A 20443-nucleotide genomic window follows, 5' to 3' on the forward strand; every position below is an offset into this window, starting at 1 on the left:
CCAGGCCCCTGGGTTCCAACAACTTTCCCCGGGGTGACTTCTTTCTGCATCTCCAAAGGCCTGGGCTGAGCTGCAAGTGCTGAGATGAGGAATGCCGAGCTGCTTAGGCTGTGCTACGTTGCGTTCTCTCATTTAAGCACCAGTCAATTAAGTCAAACGTCACTCATTGCAGCAGACACGCCTCCTAGCCAACTGCAGATGTAATTAGCAACAGATGAGGTTTACATACCATTGGCTTATGTCCGCAGCAACAAGACTAGATATGCTCACCTGGCCAAGTTGACAACTGAATCTAACTATCACAATAATATACTACAGTAAGTGCACTTTTGTGTCTGACTTATTTGCCCAATGTAATAATGGGATGACTCATCCATGTCGCTGCACATGCCAGTCATCCAGTCCTTTTTTAGTGCTGTGTAGTATTCCATCATAGAAATACACCGCAGTTGGTTTATCCATTCTCCTGTGGATGGGCATTTGGGTTGTTTTCAGTTTGGGATTATTAGGACTATGTCTGTTATGAGCGTGCACATCAGGTATTTTTTTTTTGGCACTTGTACTCAAGTCTCTTGGGTATACCCAGGAATGGAATTACTGGATTATAGGATAAGTTTAGCAAAACATGCACTGCTTTTGTTATAAAAGAAATTTGGAAAAATCAGTGTGATTTGTTAACTTGTTACAACTTTAAAAAGACTGTAAAGAGTCATGTGGGAGGTGAACTTGGAGTTCTCTGGGGCCCCAGTTCCAGGTTCTGGGTATGTGGCTTAGATTCTAGAGGGGAAAGTCAAGCACAGGGAGAGAGTGGGCCTTCTCAGTCCCCCTTGCAGGGAAGAGAGATAAGGGTTAGCATGATCCTTATCTCCTCAGGCAGATCCAATAGGTATCCCTGCGAAGAGCCTGATTTCAGGCCTCACTCTCCCCACTTGTCTGGTCTGGTGCATGATGGACCCAACTTTGAACCTCTGGTGTCTTTGGGTGTCTGTCCAAAAGCCTCCTTTTACAGCCCCTCTTCTCTGACCCCATTGCAGCGGCCTGTGGCAGTACTGACTCTGGAAGGTTTTATGGGATTGGGGAAGGTACCTGAGCTCCAGAGCTTCTACCAGGGTGAGCCCTGCAAACAGGGCTCCAGAGGCCACCTCCCACTCCCTTACCTGGTCCCAACTGTGGCTCAGACTCCCTGGGAGTTGGGGGGGAGAAAGAGTGGGGTGCAGTAGCCACGGCTATTTCCATGAATTCAGAACAGCTGTGGCCCAGGGTTTGGGACGTTGTTGTTCTGCTAGGGGACACCCCGAGGGAAATGTCAGAGCCAGGGCCTGGCTGCCGGGGTCCTGGCCATGACTGGGCGAATAAATCACCCCTGAGATGAGCTCAGGGACTTGTCCCCTAGCCAGCAACTGAACAGAAGTATTCGCTGACCAATAAAATACTTCTCAGTCCAGCGAAAACATTCAGCTGTGGTTTTAAATGACTCAGTAGCCCAGTAGCAGTCCTCACAGGGCCAAGGGAAGACACTCACTGAGCCTGGAGTAATAGATATCTGTTCACAGTAGCACTCATTAATTTAGAAAACAAAAACAAAAACAAAAATTAAACTAAAAGCCCCAGAATGGCTCTGGGTTCATGTCCTGGCCCTGCACCTTCCTGAGCTCTGGTTTCCTTTGGAGGAATAGCCACTCCCTTTGTGGTTTGTTGGGAGCATTCAATCACATAATATCTAAAAAGGCTTTCCTTGATGACCGACACATTGTGGACCTTCAGCAATATTTAATGAGGTCTTACTATGCACCAGGTTCTATTTTTACAATTTCTGCAATCCTTAAGAATGCAGTCCTGAGAGATGGGGCTTTGGTAGGGACAGCTTCTCTGAACAAGATTTATGAGCTTTATTCACAGCTTCAAACATTGCATGATCCTTCAAGAGTCCTTTTTGGTGCACTTCCTGGTTCTCCTTCGGCTGTGTTTTGAAAGCCTTGAGTCGTACCCAGATTTAGTCTTCCTTCTTTCCTTTCCTCCCTTTATCCACCACCTCCAGTGTCAAGTCCTCTTCTTGGCTCTGGGCTTCAGAGATGTTAGACTTGGTTCCTGTGTAAACAGGTGATGAGAATGGACTAGGAGTTAGAGTGATACTACTACTAATAAAAATATAATTAAATTTCTGCTGCTCATTTGTACATTTCCACATTATGAGGAAGCAATCGCATGAATAATTAGCTATATTTGGAGGGTGTACCTGACTTAGTGTACACGTCTGGGTGCACATGTACATGACTTAGTGTATACCACATTCCTGGTCCAGGAAGTGGGGGCATGGGAGAGATCAACTAGATGGACAGGTGTCTTCCAGGGCTTCTCAGATTGATGGTCAGTGACAGACCATTTGCTTGATGATTGGGAGGCCACTTGTATTAAGATGGCACAGACAGAGAAAACAACTGGGTTCTAAATGTGAGCTCAAAATTGACAATCATGAGGGCAGGCACTGAATATGGGTATTGATTTGTGATCAAGTGGCTTCAAACACTGCCAGCTCTGCGTGGCTGCTCCATAAAGAATAGAAGCAGGAATTAATTTGTTTTACCATGTAAAATAAATGTAACTCAGTAAACGACAGGATTCAACAATCTAAAGGCCTAATAATCAACTAATAAAAGATATATAATAACTCTATGAAAAAATACAAAATATTATTGAAGAACAAAAACACACAGAAATGAATAAATGAAAATGTGCACACCATTCACGGAAGAGAAAAGAGATCTCAAAAATAGACCCAAATTATCTTACAACATACACAAAACATAAATTTCAGATGAATTAATGACCCAAATGTGAAAAACAATCTTAAAAGCTCGTAAAAAAAAAAAAAAAAGGAGGAGAATCCCTCCCTTATGACTTGGGATAGGGAAAGAGTTCTTAAAGAAGTCACAAAAGCTAGAACCATAAGGGAAAATATTGTTAAATTTAAGGTCAACTGAATAAAATATTTTTGTACAATAAAAGACACCATTTGCAAAGTTAAAATGTAAGCAAGTATCTGAGAAAAATTCTTGCAGCAAACATAACAAACATAGCATTAATGTCCAAAGTATATAAAGAATACCTACAAATTAATAAGAAAAACACAAAAACCCAATAGAAATATGGGCATAGTGAATTAAGAACTATTTGCAAAGTCCTCTTGTGGGACTGGGGAGAAAGGAGGAAATATTCAACTTCCCCATTTAGAGAATTCCTGATATTTTCGCACAAAATAGGGCCAGACAAATCATGGGGTTCATCCTTGAAACTTATTCCTGCAAGGGATAGGATAGGCCTACTTATAATTATGCATAAGAGTTACCCCCAGAGAACCTCTTTTGTTGCTCAGATGTGGCCTCTCTCTCCAAGCCAACTCAGCAGGTGAACTCACTTCCCTCTCTCCTGTGTGGGACATGACTTCCAGGGGTGTAAATCTCTCTGGCAACGTGGGACAGAACTCCTGTGATGAGCCAGGACCTGGCATCATGGGATTGAGAAAGCCTTCTTGACCAAAAGGAGAAAGAAGGAAATGAGACAAAATAAAATTTCAGTGGCTGAGAGATCTCAAGCAAAGTAAAGAGGTTATCCTGGACGTTATTCTTATGCATTATATAGATATCCTTTTTTAGTTTATGGTGTATTGGAGTGGTTGGAGGGAAGTACTTGAAACAGTTGAGCTGTTTCAGTTGAATCAAGTAGGCTTGGTTCTTGAAGATGATTGTATAATGATATAGCTTTTACAATGTGACCGTGCAATTGTAAAAATCTTACGTCTGATGCTCCTTTTATCCAGGGCATGGACAGATGAGTAAAAATATATGGACAAAAATAAATAAATAGTAGGGGGGATAAAGGATAAAATTAATTGGATAGATTGAAATACTAGTGGTCAATGAGAGGGTGGGGAAAAATGGGCAAAAGATATGAACAATTCACAAAAAAGGTAACCAGAAAATAGTGATAAGTGGTTTGGTAAGACTACTTACTGTACAACTTATCAAACAAATAAATGTAAGTAAGTAGAAAGTTAAGTAACAAAGAGATTCCATTTCACATCCATCAGGTCAACAAAAGTTGGGAGGTGCAGTACTATTAAGTGTTGGCGAGGATGTATGGAAATAGGAACTCTCACATACTGTAACTAGACAATAGCCATAAAAATATTGGAAGTGTGCCTACTGTGCTGGTTTGAAATGATGTATGTACCCTAGAAAAGCCATGTTTTAATCCTAATCCCATTTTGTAAAGGCAGCCATTTCTTCTATTCCCTATTCAATATTGTATGTTTGAAACTGTAATTAGATCATCTCCCGGGAGATGAGACTTAATCAAGAGTGGTTCTTAAATTGAATTAGCTGGAGGCATGTCTCCATCCATTTGGTGTCTTGATTAGTTTCTGGAGTCCTATAAAAGAGGAAACATTTTGGAGAAAGAAAGAGATTCAGAGAGAGCAAAGTAGAACGACATAGCCACGAGAAGCAGAGTCTACCAGCCAGCGACCTTTGGAGATGAAGAAGGAAAATGCCTCCTGGGAGCTTCATGAAATAGGAAGCCAGGAGAAGAAGGTAGCAGATGATGCCATGTTTGCCATGTGCCCTTCCAGATGAGTGAGGAACCCTGACCGTGTTCACCATGTGCCTTTCCAGATGAGAGAGAAACTCTGACTGTGTTCACCATGTGCCTTCCACTTGAGAAAGAAACCCTGAACTTCATTGGCCTTCTTGAACCAAGGTATCTTTCCCTGGATGCCTTAGATTGGACATTTCTATAGACTTGTTTTAATTGGGACATTTTCTTGGTCTTAGAACTGTAAACTATCATCTGATTAAATTCCCCTTTTTAAAAGCCATTCCGTTTCTGGTATATTGCATTCTGGCAGATAGCAAACTAGAACACATACCATGTGACCAGAGTTCTGCTTCTAAGAATGAACCCTAGAGAAACCCTTGCACATTGGTCAATGAGACAATGTGGATATTAATTTTGGAAGTAACACAAATGTCTATCAGTGGAATAATTAAATAAATCAGTGTCACCTATTTGTAGAATAGAACACCATACACCAAACTAAATTACCTTGTCACATATATCAACATTGGATAAATATTTTTTAAAACTACCATCTTGACTTTAAAAAGCAAGTAAAAAATAATAAGTATAGCATGACACCATATATGTAAAATTTTAAAACACGTACAATGATACTTTATTTATGGATTTTAAGAAATTGACAGGAAGATACATTCTAAATTCCTGATGGTAGTTGCTTTTGAGTAAGGAAGGGAGATGCGACTAAAGAGGGGTAAAAGGACTTCAATTAAAAAAATGTTCAGTGTGTATTTCTTTTATAAAAAATGTCTAAAATAAAAACGACAATTCATCAACATTTGTTAGCTTTGGGTAGTAGGTTTGTGGGCATTTGTTGTATTATATATCATCCGTATAAACTGTGTTATTACTGAATGTGTATCTGGGACCATATATACATCTGTGTATATATGTGAATTTCAAATATTTGCTTTTTGTATATGCAAATGTATGGATTTCCTGTGTCCCTGCACACTCTGGCTGTCGTGCTGACAACTTCTATTGCACAAACTCCCTTGGTACCCCCTGCCACAGCAGGAGCAGCCTTGTTGGGTCTGCACCCAGGCACCATGGGTGAAGAATACTGCTTGGTGCCATATCAGAGACCTGCTTTCTCCGTTCTTCTCTATTGGCAGCTCTTGAGTTTCCTGGATAAGACAAATACCTGCAGAGTGTGAGGCTCACGAGGCTCACCTGGACCCAGCAGCCACCCACCGGCGTCTTGGTCTGCTCTGAATGACTTGGTTCATAGAAGCCAGGACCACAGATGACAGAAGCACTGAGTAAATGTCTCCCCAAGAAAGCGGGAATGATCCAGTGCCAGGCAGGGGAAAGATCCCGGGCTGGGCAGGGACCCTCCACGCTGCACACCATCTCCACTCGAGACCATGGGCAGGTGGTTGCTCGCCTCACCACCATATGCTAAATGAGGGGGATGGATGACAATAGGTTGGCCAATGTCATGTCACCATGTCACACTCCTGCATCGGTGGAAGACATTGCTAAAACATTGCTATCGTTTTCTGTCTAAGGTCTGATATAGCCCCAAAATCTTTCTCAGCCAAGACTCCAGCTTCCGTCAGCACCAACTGGAATGGGAAACAAAACCACTCTTGGGACGTCTGAGCCCTGAGGGTCTTTCTGACTCGAATGTTCTGGGATTCCCACCTCCAGGTGGCAGTAAAACACCCTGGAAACTTTCTTAGTTATCTCACCTGGAAAATGGGGATGAAAATCCATCTTCCTTCCGAGGTCTGCTATCAGACTAAATGAGGTAGGAGAGCACATGGGAAGGACCAGGTTTGGCAAAATAAATGGGAATTTCCCAGGTATATCTTTGCCATGTCTCCCCCCACCTTCTCCCAAGACTAGGAGGGGCAGCCAAGATGTCCTGGACTCCTACAGGCACTGGGCTGGATGCACTTTTTTTCAAGCTCACCCAATCCTGCAAGGTTCAACAAATTTTAATGATGATCATAATAACATTAAGCAAATAGAGCAGTATTGTCTTGCATGCTATATTCTAAGTGCTTCACATATTAACTCATTTAACCTTCACAATCACCTTTGAATTAGGTGTTGCTATTTCCATTTTACAGATGAGAAAAACTAAAGCACAAAGTGGTTAAGTCACTTGCCTAAGCTCAGTATCAGCCTGAACTAACAAATGTCAGAAGAACGGATTGGACCTCGGTAGTCCTGAGTCTGAGCCTTGTCTGCTTTTGGTAAGGTGGGCACTGCCACTCCATTTGAACAGGTGAGGAGACTGAGCCTTGGAGAACGCAAGTATCCAAGTTACCCAGGCCACCGAGTAAGCAAACAGTGGCGATTTCAACCTAGCCCGCCTGGCCTTTTTGCTATACCTTCCCACTTTGTCACTGGCCCATTCATGCTCTCGGGAAGACTGGCAGAGCTCAGGGGTTGCAGACTAGGGTACTGGACCCTGCAGGTATCCCAGACAGAACCGAGGCTCGCTACTCTCTGGGAAAGGGCCAGGCTGCCACGTGGAAGGGTGGTGGTCCCCTGTGGGACCCACGTGAGTGGTCTCTTGGGGCCTAGGAGGAGGCAGGGCCTGAGATTGCCAATGCAGCCAGGCCCCTCTGACCACTCCCTACCTCCTCGGGTGGGGAAAGCGGCCGATGTGGGGTCATCTCTTGGGTTGCGTCTCGATTGTTGCACACACCTCCTCCCTTAGAGATCCTCTCGCCAGCAACTCACACAGCTAACTGCCCCCATGGTGGAATCAGGGCTGGCTTCTGAGTGTAATTATCAGGAGAAACTTCAGGAGGGTGGACAGGCTGGCCCTGGGCCCACGTCAGAAACACATCCATGCACACATACACAAAAACACTCTCTCTCTCTCTCTCTCTTGCTCTCAGGCTCACACTCTCATGCTGTCACTACGAACACTGTCACTACCCAACCTCCCCACACTCACCCTCACATGCAGTCTCAGGCTCACATGGAAAAAGTCACTTGCCAGAGACCACCAGTGGAGCAGGAAGATGCTGGCTCAGGAGCCACCCAGAGCAGGTTCCACTATGGGGACTTCTCTGCTGTATGACCTTGAGTAGCACCCTTTGTCTCTCCCAGCCTTACTCTCCGCATCTGTAAAATGGGGATAACAATCTAGTAGAAACCTCTCAGCTCACCCAACTGGTCTCAAGTAGTTGACCAGTAATTGAAAAGGTTGGCTAAGAAAGGGACTCAAAATGGAGGCATGAATACTGTAAACATTTTGTGCCAACTTAAAACAGTAAGTGGGCTGAGGCTGCTGCCTTGAGTTTAAATGCCCTGGTTGGAATTCCATTTTGTCTGTTTTGCCTGTATCCGCAGAGTATTGTTAAAGATTTCCAGTTTTTTTTCTTTACAGTGAAGACACTTGTGAAGCAATTTGAATTGGAACTCTACATTTTTATTATCCCTCTCTCCAAACTCTCCCAAAATGAAATCAACAGGTTTATTTTTAGCAACTCATCTTTTATTGCATATTTTCAAAGCAGTAGGCTTAGTTTTTCTCAAAACATTACTTTCTTTTTTTGCAGCCCAGATTTCATTATTTTACGTTTTATTTAACTAAATTTTATAATTGTATCAATAAATACAAACTGACCAAACGTTTTAGGGAGCAAATTCTCCTGATGTGGGTAGCTCCCCACAAAGCCAGTAGAAGCAGAAGTGCCTGGGCAGGGTGGAGAATGCCCTGGAAGTTTCAGTCAACAGTGTTTGTCGGCAGGGCTGGTCTGTTTTGGCCAGGGAAGGCAGGGCAGCCAGTGGTCCAGCAAAGTGGTGACATGCGTGCCACTTAAGATCATTTCTATGGAGCCACATCACAAGGCCTTTGGGAGAATCAGAGGCAACATGGGGAGAGAGTCCAGACCATGGAGGGCGCTCAGTGGGCTGTAGCGCCGCCTGCCACGCTGCTCGCCCAGGCCCGTGCACATCCATCCTTCCATAACACTTTTCTGCCTGGGTTTCAAGGGTCAGTGCCTGACTCCCCTGCAGTGTGGCACTTCTTGAGATCAGACAAGGAGCCTCCTTCCTCTCTGTTTCTCACAGCCCATCACTGGGGTGTGATGTGGTGTGTGACTCCAAAGCCCATGTTTTTTACCACTAAGCCAAATATTGTGCACACATGTGAACGGGCCTCTGGGAGAGAAGTACATTGACTGGTGCCAGGCACCCTTCTGGAGACCAGGGAAGGATCCTGCCTTTAACACCCTGCTTCCAGTCCCCTTGTGCATGTCCTGGTGAAGGGGCCTGCAGCCCCTTGTGGGTTGAGATGACCTGGTGTCCAGAGCTGTACTCCCAGGTTTGGGTGGAGGGAAGGAGGCAGGCAGTCTGAGTCCTCCATCTGGGCACCTCACAGTGGTCCCTGGAGCTTGTGCCCTTCCTATGACCTTCTAGATGCCAGCTGGCATGTCCTGGGCTCCCCCTGGATGACCCTGGGCAGGTGCCCAGTGGGGTATGTAGTGTGCGGGTGTGTATGGGTGTGTAGGGTAGGGTGTATGCTAGAAGGTGCCATTACATTCAGCAGCCCCAGCCCCCAGGGTCCCCTTGATGGGGACAGGTGCAGGGACTGCTGAGTCTGCTCTGGCCTACTCCCCCAGATGGATGGTGGTTATTTTCCATATTGGGGGTAGAAGTGGCATGTAAGGCAGGAACAGGTCAGGGAGAGCTTGTACTCAAAGAGAGAGGTGGTTACTCTTTGGCCGCTTATTTTATTTATATGTAGTTTTTCCAATTGCAAAAGTAAAATGCAGCTAATAAGTGCACGAAGAGATGTTCAACAGCATTAGTCATTAAGGAAATGCAGGGAAACCATAGTGAGATACCATTTCACACCCATTAGAATGGCTATAATAAATACAACAGACAATAACAAATTTTGGTGAGGACATGGAGAAACAGAAACCCCCATACATTGCTGCCATGCTGGAAAACAGTTTGGCAGTTTCTCAAAAAGTGAAACATAAAATTACCACAGGACCCAGCAATTCTGCCTGCAAGTATCCTCTACCCAAGAGCTTGTATATGAAGGTTCATAGTAGCATTATTCATAATAGCTCAAAAGCAGAAACAAGCTAAGTGTCCATTGACTGGTGAATGGATGGAAAAAATGAGGTGTTATCCTACAATGGAATATTATTTAGCAATTAAAAGCAACAAACTGCTGACACATGCTATATCATGGATGAACCTCAAAATCATTCTGCTCAGTGAAAAATGCCGGACACAAGAGACCACATATTGTATGAGTCCATTTTATGAAATGTCCTGAAAAGGCAAATCCATAGAGACAGAAAGTAGATTAGTGGTTGTCATGGCTGGAGATGGGAACAGGATTAACAGTAAATGGGCATGAAGAACACTATCAGGGGATGAAAATACAAATGGGTGAATTTTATGATATGTAAACTATACCTCAGTAAAGTTATTTAAAGAAGTATAATGTATATTCATAACACAGAATGCAACCTTACATAACAATATACTAACCAACATTGTTGGGTACTTAATATATGCCAGGCGCCACAACTTCTAAGATATTCGTATTAGTAGGTAGCTATATTAAGATATTAAACTGATTTCTGTTTTATGGATAAGGAAAATGATATGCAGAGAGTTTGAGCAAATGGCCTCAGGCGGCTGAGTAGGGGGACAGGGTTCCTTCCCAGACCGCCTGTCCTGGAGTCCAGGTGTTCACCTGTCTGCTCGTCAATATCCCTAAGTATCATCATTTGTATTTCACAACACAAGGAGACAACTGTCAAATGGCTTGCCAAGGTCACTCTACTGGTCAGTGGTACTTCTTGGATACGGTCCTATCCCGGGCAGTGTGACTACAGCACTGACTCTTAACCCACACTTAGGCTGCCTACACACGCCAACGTAATAGCAAAAGTTTCCCCATAGCTTTACCTTTCAAGAGAGCCTCTGTGAATATCTTGCTGTCTGTTCTTCCAAACAGTTTTTTCTATGCATAATTAAGATCTGTAGGTGTAGCAATACTGACTTCAAAAGTGGCATCATCATTCTATATGTACTATTTTGTAACTTTCTTTCATTCATGTAGAAATATGTCGTGATCGTTGTATCATGCTGTATTGACTTCATTTAAACAAAATTTTTGTGTAATGATCCATGGTACTGATGTATCAAAATGAATTTATACAACCCCTTATTGAGGGACATTTATTTCTGATTTTACTGTTATAAGCAACATTATACTGAACATCCTTATACACATATTTTTGGTCTCTTTTGTGAGTGTTTCTATAGGTTAAATTTCTAGAAGTGGCACTGCTCGGTCAAAAAGCATATGCAGTTTAAACTTTGAATAGAAACCTTTAGAGCTGAACTTTAAGGGAACCTGGCTGCCCCAGACATCAACCAGTCCATTGACATTATCCCATTGATGTGAACTCCCAAACCCCAGTTCTGGTCCCACCTGCTTACCTGCACAGTCCCAACCATGCCACCAACCTCTCCCAGTTGTTTGGGTGTCCCCAGGGTAAGGAGGACTGATCAGCCCTCAGGAACACATTCTTCTCTTCCAGGTGCCACATGCCTACTCACTGGCCACTCAAGGGAAGAGCTGCCACCCTGTGTTGTGGGTGCCTCTCATGCATGACTGTCCTTTGCTGATCACTTGCTGCCAGGAGCCCACAAGGTATCCAAGCTGCACTCTAATTCTGACTCCTGTCAGGGAGAAGTGGGGGCCAAGGGTAGGGGAGCAGGATTCCCCTCTTCCACATCTGGGTCTCTGGGCCAGTTTTTTATCTTCCTGGGTCCGGAAGTGGCACAACCTGGGTCCAGGGCCTCACTCGATCTATCCCAGACCCGGCTCCTCCAGCCTCTTGGGCTGATGTCTCTCCCATAGGGATCTGTAGAAGACTGGATTATTGTTCCCAACTCTGATAGGATTATGACACAGTCATACCCTTTGTCACATGACTGCAGTCATGACTGCAGTGCCTCCCTGTAGAGCAGGCAGAATGTATATTCTCACCCCCATTGAATTGGGGCTTGGTCATAACTTACTTCAGCAATGAAAAGTTAGCAGTCATGATGTTACCAGAGCTATGAAGGTACTTGTTTTGTTTGCTTGGCTTCCTAGATATCTGCCATCTATCATGAGATGCTCATGCCCCAGGTAGCTGGTGCTTGCAGAATGAGAGCCAGGTGGAACAGACTTGAACCTGGTCTTCAGCCTGATGCCAAGCCCAGCCAATTGCAGAAGAGCCTAGCCCAGCCAGACTTTTGAGTAAAAAGTAAATATTTATTATTATCAGCCATTGAGTATTGGGGTTGTTTGTTATGAATCTTTATTATAGCAATACCAGACTGATAAAAGGTTCAAAACCATACCTTTTAGTACAAGGTCCTTTTACCTCCATTCTCTCTTCTCCAAGACCCTCTGCTTCCAATATAACTTCTCTTTCTTATTCAACATCCTAACAACAGAACTAAAACTTCTATAATTTCTACTCATGCTAAAGATGATCAGATTAGCAGCTCTACAACCAATCAGACTCCAATTCCTGACTTGGGTTTAGCTGCTACGTGATGATAGTAATAGCTATTCCTCGTCAGAACTTTTCTGATAAAAAGCCATTTCCCCAGCCATGATCTTCACTGATATTTACAAACAGCCTCCTGAGGCAGGTATTATCATCTCCATCTTGCAGAATAGGAAATGGTGATGACTTGGTTCATAGTTTCACAGTTAATCCAGGTTGGCGCCTTGCAGGGACTCTTAGTGGTAGATTCCATTATTTCTCAATTAAGTCAATTAAGTCATAACTCTCGTGTAGGCACCCTCCCTAAGTCCATCTAAGCCCTTTTTCTGTCATCCTTCTAAGTCCTTGAGGAAGCTATGTCTTACCCACGTCTCTTTCTCCCTTTCTATGCTGTAGGAAAATTGAGCCTTTTCTTTTCTTCAAAGTTTATTTTACTCAATCCATGACTTTCTCAACATGTTCCCTCAGCCTGGAATGTCCTTTTCTCCCATCTTCATATATCTAAATCTTAACCATTTTTTAAAGTCTAGCCCAAATGTTATTTCCTCCATATTGTTCCCCCATACTTCCCTCTCCCCACACAGTTTCTATCTGTGACCTCATTTGCTTCCTGATATCTATTGCTGGAATCACTTTGAAGACCCCGATGACCTGCATCTTCTATATATGTCTGTTAGGGCTGCCTGGTTTAGAATTGTTCCAGTCTTGTACTTTCTTATTAATCTTATGATTAGATGTTCTATCCATTATTATTATTATTATTATTTGGCTTTTTTCCTCTTTTTTTTTTCTTGGGCAGGCACTGGGAATCGAACCCAGGTCTCGAGCATGGCAGATGAGAATTCTGCCACTGAGCCACCATTATTTGGCTTTTAAAAAGGGAATTTAGTAAGTTGAAAGTCTACAGTTCTAAGGCTATAAAAGTGCCCAAACTAAGGCATACAGGAAAAGTTACCTCAGCTAAAGAAAGACTGATGGCTCTGGAACACCTCTGTCGACTGGGAAGGCATGTGGCTGGCATCTGCTGGGGTCTATGGCTTCTCGTTTCAAAATGGCTTTTCCAGGCGTGTGTTTTCCTGCATCTCCAAAGTTGTCTGCTCTGTGTGGGCTCTGTCTGCTCTTTCTATCCATTATTAAAAGTGGTATATTAAAGTCTCCTACTATTAATGTGGAATCATTAATTTCTCTCTTCAAATCTGTTAGTATTTGCTTCATATATTTTGGGATTCTGCTGTTAGGAGACTATATAATTGTTACATATTATTGTTGAATTGTCCCCTTTATCACATATGATGATGATCTCTGTCCCTCTTAACTGTTTTTGACTTAAAGTCTACTTTCTCTGATATTTGTATAGTTACCCCAGCTCTCTTCTGGTTACTACTTGCATGGTATATCTTTTCCATCCTTTCACTTTCAACCTACTTGTATCTTGGAATTTAAGGTGAGTCTCTTGTAGACAACATATAGTTGTGTCATGTTTTTAAATCTATTATGTCAATTCTTGCCTTTTGACTGGGAAACTTAATCCATTTACATTTAAAGCCACTACTGATGATGCAGGACTTTCTTCTGCCATTTTGCTTAGCCTTTGTACATCTTATATCCCTTTTGTCCCCTCCTTAATTCTTCCATTAAAGCCTACTTTATATTTATTCGTTTATGTATGTTGTACCATATTGAGTACTTTCTCTTTTCTATGTGGATATATTTTTCATCTATTATTCTTGAGGTTACCATGTGTTAAAATTTAACATCATAAATATTTAAAAATCATATTTGGTTTAATACTAACTTAACTTCAATAGCATACATATATACTTTTCTTATACCCTTTTGTCCCTCCACCATTTTGGGGTACTTGTTACCATTTATACCTTTGTACATTCTATGTCCAATCATAAATTTATCATTACTTTCTATGCATTTGCATTTTTTTTATTAATCAAAAAAAAAGAAAAGAAATTAACACAACATTTAGAAATCATTCCATTCTACACATGCACTCAGTAATTCTTAGTATCATCACATAGATGTATGATCATCATTTCTTAGTACATTTGCATCGATTTAGGAAAAGAACTAGCAAAACAGCAGAAAAAGATATAGAATGTTAATACAGAGAAGAGAATTAAAATAATAATACTAATAATATATATATATAAAAAGGAAAAAGAAAAAACAAAAACAAAAGATACAAACACACAAACAAACAAACAAAAAACCATATTTCAGGTGCAGCTTCATTTAGTGTTCCAACCTAGTTACATTACACTTAGGTATTATTGTGCTGTCCATTTTTGAGTTTTTGTATCTAGTCCTGTTGCACAGTCTGTATCCCTTCAGCTCCAATTACCCATTATCTTACCCTGTTTCTAACTCCTGCTGGTCTCTGTTACCAATGATATAGTCCAAGCTGATTCTCGAATGTCGGTTCACATCAGTGGGACCATACAGTATTTGTCCTTTAGTTTTTGGCTAGACTCACTCAGCATAATGTTCTCTAGGTCCATCTATGTTATTACATGCTTCATAAGTTTAGTCTGTCTTAAAGCTGCATAATATTCCATCGTAGGTATACGCCACAGTTTGTTTAGCCACTCGTCTGTTGATGGGCATTTTGGCTATTTCCATCTCTTTGAAGTTGTAGATAATGCTGCTATAAACACTGGTGTGCAAATGTCCGTCTGTGTCTTTGCCCTTAAGTCCTTTGAGTAGATACCTAGCAGTGGTATTGCTGGGTCGTAATCCATTCTGCCATTCTATGTCTTTTGATTGGGAAATTCAGTCCATTAACTTTTAGTGTTATTACTGTTTGGATAATATTTTCCTCTACCATTTTGGCTTTTGTATTATATATATCATATCGGATTTTCCTTCTTTCTACACTTTACTCCATACCTCTCTCTTCTGTCTTTTCGTATCTGACTCTAGTGCTCCCTTTAGTATTTCTTGCAGAGCTGGTCTCTTGGTCACAAATTCTCTCAGTGACTTTTTGTCTGAGAATGTTTTAATTTCTCCTTCATTTTTGAAGGACAATTTTGCTGGATATAGAAGTCTTGGTTGGCAGTTTTTCTCTTTTAGTGATTTAAATATATCATCCCACTGTCTTCTAGCTTCCATGGTTTCTGCTGAGAAATCTACACATAGTCTTATTGGGTTTCCCTTGTATGTGACAGATTGTTTTTCTCTTGCTGCTTTCAAGATCCTCTCTTTCTCTTTGACCTCTGACATTCTAACTAGTAAATGTCTTGGAGAACGCCTATTTGGGTCTATTCTCTTTGGGGTGCGCTGCACTTCTTGGATCTGTATATTTAGGTCTTTCATAAGAGTTGGGAAATTTTCAGTGATAATTTCTTCCATTAGTTTTTCTCCTCCTTTTCCCTTCTCTTCTCCTTCTGGGACACCCACAACACGTATATTTGTGCACTTCATATTGTCATTCAGTTCCCTGATTCCCTGCTCAAGTTTTTCCATTCTTTTCCCTATAGTTTCTGTTTCTTTTTGGAATTCAGTTGTTCCATCTTCCAGTTCACTAATTGTAGCTTCTGTCTCTTTAGATCTACCATTGTAGGTATCCATTGTTTTTTCCATTTTTTCTTCTTTGTCCTTCACTCCCACAAGTTCTGTGATTTGTTTTTTCAGATTTTCTATTTCTTCTTTTTGTTCAGCCCATATCTTCTTCATGTCCTCCCTCAATTTATTGATTTGGTTTTTGAAGAGTTTTTCCATTTCTGTTCGTATATTCAGCATTAGTTGTCTCAGCTCCTGTATCTCATTTGAACTATTGGTTTGTTCCTTTGATTGGGCCATATCTTCAATTTTCCGAGCGTCATCCATTATTTTCTGCTGGTGTCTGGGCATTTGATCAGATCTCCCTGGGTGTGGGACCCAGCTGGTTGAAAGGTTTTTCTGTGGAATCTCTGGGCTCTGTTTTTCTTTTCCTGCCCAGTAGGTGGCACTCGTGGCGGTCGTTTGTCTGCGGGGCAGTTGGCCCGGGAAACCGTGCGTGGAGGCGGGGGTCGCTGGCCGTGGCTTGGGGGAGTGCTGGTCCAAATTGCCCAGCTGGCCCGAGACGCCAAGCGTGACGGGAGGGCCCCGCTATCCAATGTTCCCAGTCAGACCGGGGAGCCACGTGCGTGGAGGGGACCCCAGACGCCAGCCACCCCAGCCGGGAAAACGTGCACCCCTCGGGTATCTCACAGCAGTGGATTCTCCCTACCCGTTCAGCCGTTCCAGAATGGGGTACGCTGTCTTTTTTGGTCTCTGTCGTGACTCCGGGAGCTGTTTCGTATTGTTTCTGTTTCTTTAGTTGCTTTTCTGGAGGAGGATCTAAGACCCGCGCGTCTTACTAAGCCGCCATCTTCTCCGGAAGTCTGCATTTGCATTTTAACACTTGTAGGAAGTAAGTGGGGTTACATACAGAACAACACAATACAACAGTACCCAAATGACCACTTTTACCACAGGTCCTTATTTATTTGTGCCACTTTGAACCACTGTCTAGTAAAGAACTCACTTAAGCATTGTTTGTTGGATAGGTCTAGTGGTGATGAATTTCTTCAGCTTTTCTTTATCTGGGAATGTCTTAATCCCTCTCTCATTTTTGAGAGAAAGTCTCATCAGACATAAAATTCTTGGTTGGCAGTCATTTTCTTGCAGCGTTTTAAGTATCTCAACCCATGCCTTCTTGCCTCCATGGTTTCTGATGAGAAATCGGTACTCAATCTAATTGGGATTCCCTTGTACATAACATGTTGCTTTTCTCTTTCAGCTTTAGGTACTCTCTCCTTGTTCTTTGTGTTCATTAGCATCATCAGTATATGATGGGGTGTACTTTTCTTCAGTTTATCCTGTTTGGTGTTCTCTGGGCTAGTTGGATGTGAATATTCACATTTTTTGCTAAGTTTGGGAAGTTCTCTGTCATTACTTCTTTGACTATTCCTTTCTCTCTTTTCCTTGTGGAACTCTCGTACTGTTTATAGGTGCGCTAGATGGTGTCCTAGAGGTGTGTTCTAGTTTGCTAGCTGCTAGAATGCAATGTACCAGAAACAGAATGACTTTTAAAAAGGGGAATTTAATAAGTTGCTAGTTTACAGTTCTAAGGATGAGAAAATGTCCCGATTAAAACAACTCTATAGAAATGTCCAATCTAAGGCATCCAGGAAAAGATACCTTGATTCAAGAAGGCTGATGAAGTTCACGGTGTCTTTCTCAAGTGGTAGGGCACATGGCGAACACAGTTTCTCTCTCATCTGGAAGGGCACATGACAAACATGGCGTCATTTGCTAACTTCTCCTGGCTTCCTGTTTTATGAAGCTCCCTGGGAGGCATTTTCCTTCTTCATCTCCAAAGGTCTCTGGCTGGTGGACTCTCTGCTTCGTGGTGCTGCAGCATTCTCTGCCCTCTCTGAATTTCTTATTTTCCAAAATGTTTCCTCTTTTATAGGACTCCGGTAAACCAGTCAAGACCCACCCAAATGGGTGGAGACATGCCGTCACCTAATCCAGCTTAACAACCACTCTTAATTAAATCACATCTCCAGGGAGATGATCTGATTACAGTTTCAAATATACAGTATTGAATAGAGATTATTCTGCCTTTATGAAATGGGATTTAGATTAAAACATGGCTTTTCTAGGGGACATACATCCTTTCAAACCAGCACAAGGTGTCTTAGGTAATTTTATGTTTTTAGATACTTTCTCCTTTCTGCTCCTCAGCCTGACTCATTTCAGTTGTTTTGTCTTTGAATTCGCTGATTCTTTCTTCTGCCAGCTCCACTCTGCTCTTGAAACCCTTCTAGGAATTTTTCAGTTTAGTTAATATGGCCTTCAACTCCAGTAGTTCTGTTTGAAATTTTCTGTCTTCACCAAGATTTTCATATTGCTCATTCAGTGTTTTCCTGATACCACTTAGCTCTTTCTCTGTATTTTCCTTCATCTCCTTGAGAATTTTTAAGATCTTTTTTTTTTTTTTGTAAAGGTTTTTGTGGTATGTTCACATTCTGGTGTTCTTTCATGGTATTTTCTTCCTTTTGCTGAGCCATTATTTTCTGTTTCTTTGTCTGTCTAATACTCTTTTGCTGCACACTGTACTTTTTAATATTTTTAAATGTTAACTCTGGGATTTATTTCATGAAATGTCTGTTTCTTGATTTTGTAACCGGTGGTGATAAGACAGAGATGTTCTGGAGCTTCAGCTCTCCTCTCAGGAAGATCTGCCCAAGGCAAATACAGTGTGCAGGGCCCCCTGTCTTGTCCTGTCTTTTAGGGCCCATGTCTTGTCCTGGGCTTTTGCTTGTTAGCTGTTTTGGAGTCCCCATTACAATAGTTTGGTTCTCCCCTCTGTTTCCTGGGAGACAGACATCCCTTTCCTGGGTGTTTGAAGCCAGCAAGCCTTTGCCCCAGACTAGTTTTTTTCACATTGCTTTAATTGCCTCAAGCTGTTTTTGCCTGGAGGGCAAATTCTAAGAGAAGGGGCATACCAGAGAGGACTTTCTTAGTCAGTCTTTCCCCGCTGAAACAAGGCTAGAGACCCACAGAGGGGGTGCAGACTGGCTCCAAATGCTCTAGGGAGAGGATCAGGAAGCGGACCAAGAACCTCTTCCATGGTTCCCCAAAGTTGAGTTTTCTCGGCCTGCCCAGAAAATGCAGTCCTTCAACTAACTGTCCCCACGGCTTTGAGGAAGTATAGCATCTATAAGTCTGTCCTGCCAGGGCCTTTGTCCAGGGTGGATTCGACAATAGCCACCCCTAGAACCAGGCCCCCAGTGGTCCAAAGTCACTTATCAAAAGTTGTGATCAGTGATCAGCCATGCCCACCCCTGGTGTTGGGAAATAAGATTTTTACATCACTCTCTGTCACCAGCGAACTAGCCAGGGGCTGGACTCTGTAGTAGGCTGCCACAAGAGTGGGGGATGGGCACTGGTAGCTGCTGCATAGAGAAAGCAATTTGCTATTCTTTATAGTAATTTATCAGCCTCTTTCTCCCACTCTATTCCCTGGATGCTGTACAGTGTTCTTCTGGCCCCTGGAGTTTCAAAATAGTTGTTTCAGACAGTTTCTGCCTCTTTAATAGCTGTTCTGGTGGGAGGACTGAGTCCTGGAGCTCCCTACTCCACCACCTTCCCACAGTCCTCCAGTGACTTGCATCTTCTATTGGAGTCATTGTTGGTCATGTCTGTTTCCCTAGTAGACTGCAAGCACTGGGAGGGCAGGAACCTTGACCGACTCATCTCTGAGCCTCCAGAATCCAGAAAAGACTCTTGTGCAAAGTGGGTTCAAAGAGTATTTTGAATGAATAAATGAATGGATGGATGCATGGATGGTTGGAAGGAAATGGAAGATTGAATGAATGGGTGGGTGGATGAGTAGATGAAGAAGATAGGATGGATGGAAGGTGAAAGTACGAATGACAGAAGGATGTCTGGTTCCTCTCTGCCAAATTATCCTTAGACTAAAAATGCTCTCCTGTCACTTCTAGATGCAGAAAGCCTCCGCGATTCCACTCGTGAAATCTCCAAAGACAAAATCTCTCAAGAATCCCCCTAATTCCTGTTGGACCAATTCAAAGCAGACTTTTTTCTCTTCTGATTCACCTCCATGCACAAAGTCACTAAAATCAGGGGAAAAGAGCACCTGAAATCCAGCCCTCATTCTTCTTCCCAAGAGGCACGCCCTGGTGTGAGATTCATCCATCAACAGGAAGGTGCACCTTTTCCCTTACACAAGTCATACACCTGCAGATCTGCATTTGCTCAGAATGTCAGCTTCTCCTAATTTTGAAGAAGACATCCTTTAGATTATAGGTGATTCTGTCCCCATGGGTTCTTTCTCTTCTACTCTTGTTCCTCTCCTTTCCTTCTTCTTCCCTCTCTTGCCCATTATTTCTCTCCTATCTTCACTCTTGCCCTCTATCATATGGCTTGGTGGAAAGAGTCAGGACTTTGGATTTAGAAAGACTTAGGTTTGAAGCCTACTGCTCTTTGATCAAGTCATTGCACCTCTCTCCCATTTATAAAATGGAGCTAACAATTCCCAACCATCAGGAATGTTGCATGAGTCTACCTGTGTAAGTTTCAAAGATAAACCATCTTAAAAACACTCCAACTTCCTGTTTGACTTTTTTGATCTTGGGTTGGTCTTTGGGCTTGGATTGGTCCTTGCCTGCATGGCTCCAGTGCCCAAGACAAGACCTGGCACAGAGGAGGCACTCATAAGGCATTTGTTGAATAAAGGAATGAAAGATGTGGCTGTCAGGCTGCAGCACCTGCTGTCAATGTCCCACCTATCTCTTTTAAGCTTG

At 42.6% G+C, this 20443-nt stretch overlaps 2 long non-coding RNA genes across 3 annotated transcripts; one reads left to right on the forward strand and one right to left on the reverse strand.

The window, feature by feature from the left end:
- Positions 1–1763: 1763 nt before the first annotated feature.
- LOC143660032 (uncharacterized) lies at positions 1764–11498 on the reverse strand. 2 transcript variants are annotated; one of them, XR_013163819.1, is made up of 5 exons: positions 11071–11498; positions 7550–7719; positions 6327–6556; positions 5806–6033; positions 1764–2088 (listed from the first exon to the last, which is right to left on the reverse strand). It is a non-coding gene; the product is annotated as an uncharacterized LOC143660032 (long non-coding RNA). The 2 variants fall into 2 exon arrangements; XR_013163820.1 differs by lacking the exon at positions 7550–7719.
- Positions 11499–11576: 78 nt separating this feature from the next.
- Positions 11577–20241, forward strand: LOC143660040 (uncharacterized). The gene is made up of 2 exons (XR_013163821.1): positions 11577–11702; positions 19622–20241. It is a non-coding gene; the product is annotated as an uncharacterized LOC143660040 (long non-coding RNA).
- Positions 20242–20443: the final 202 nt, after the last annotated feature.

Source organism: Tamandua tetradactyla, chromosome 2, assembly GCF_023851605.1.
Source record: "Tamandua tetradactyla isolate mTamTet1 chromosome 2, mTamTet1.pri, whole genome shotgun sequence".
NCBI lineage: Eukaryota > Metazoa > Chordata > Mammalia > Pilosa > Myrmecophagidae > Tamandua > Tamandua tetradactyla.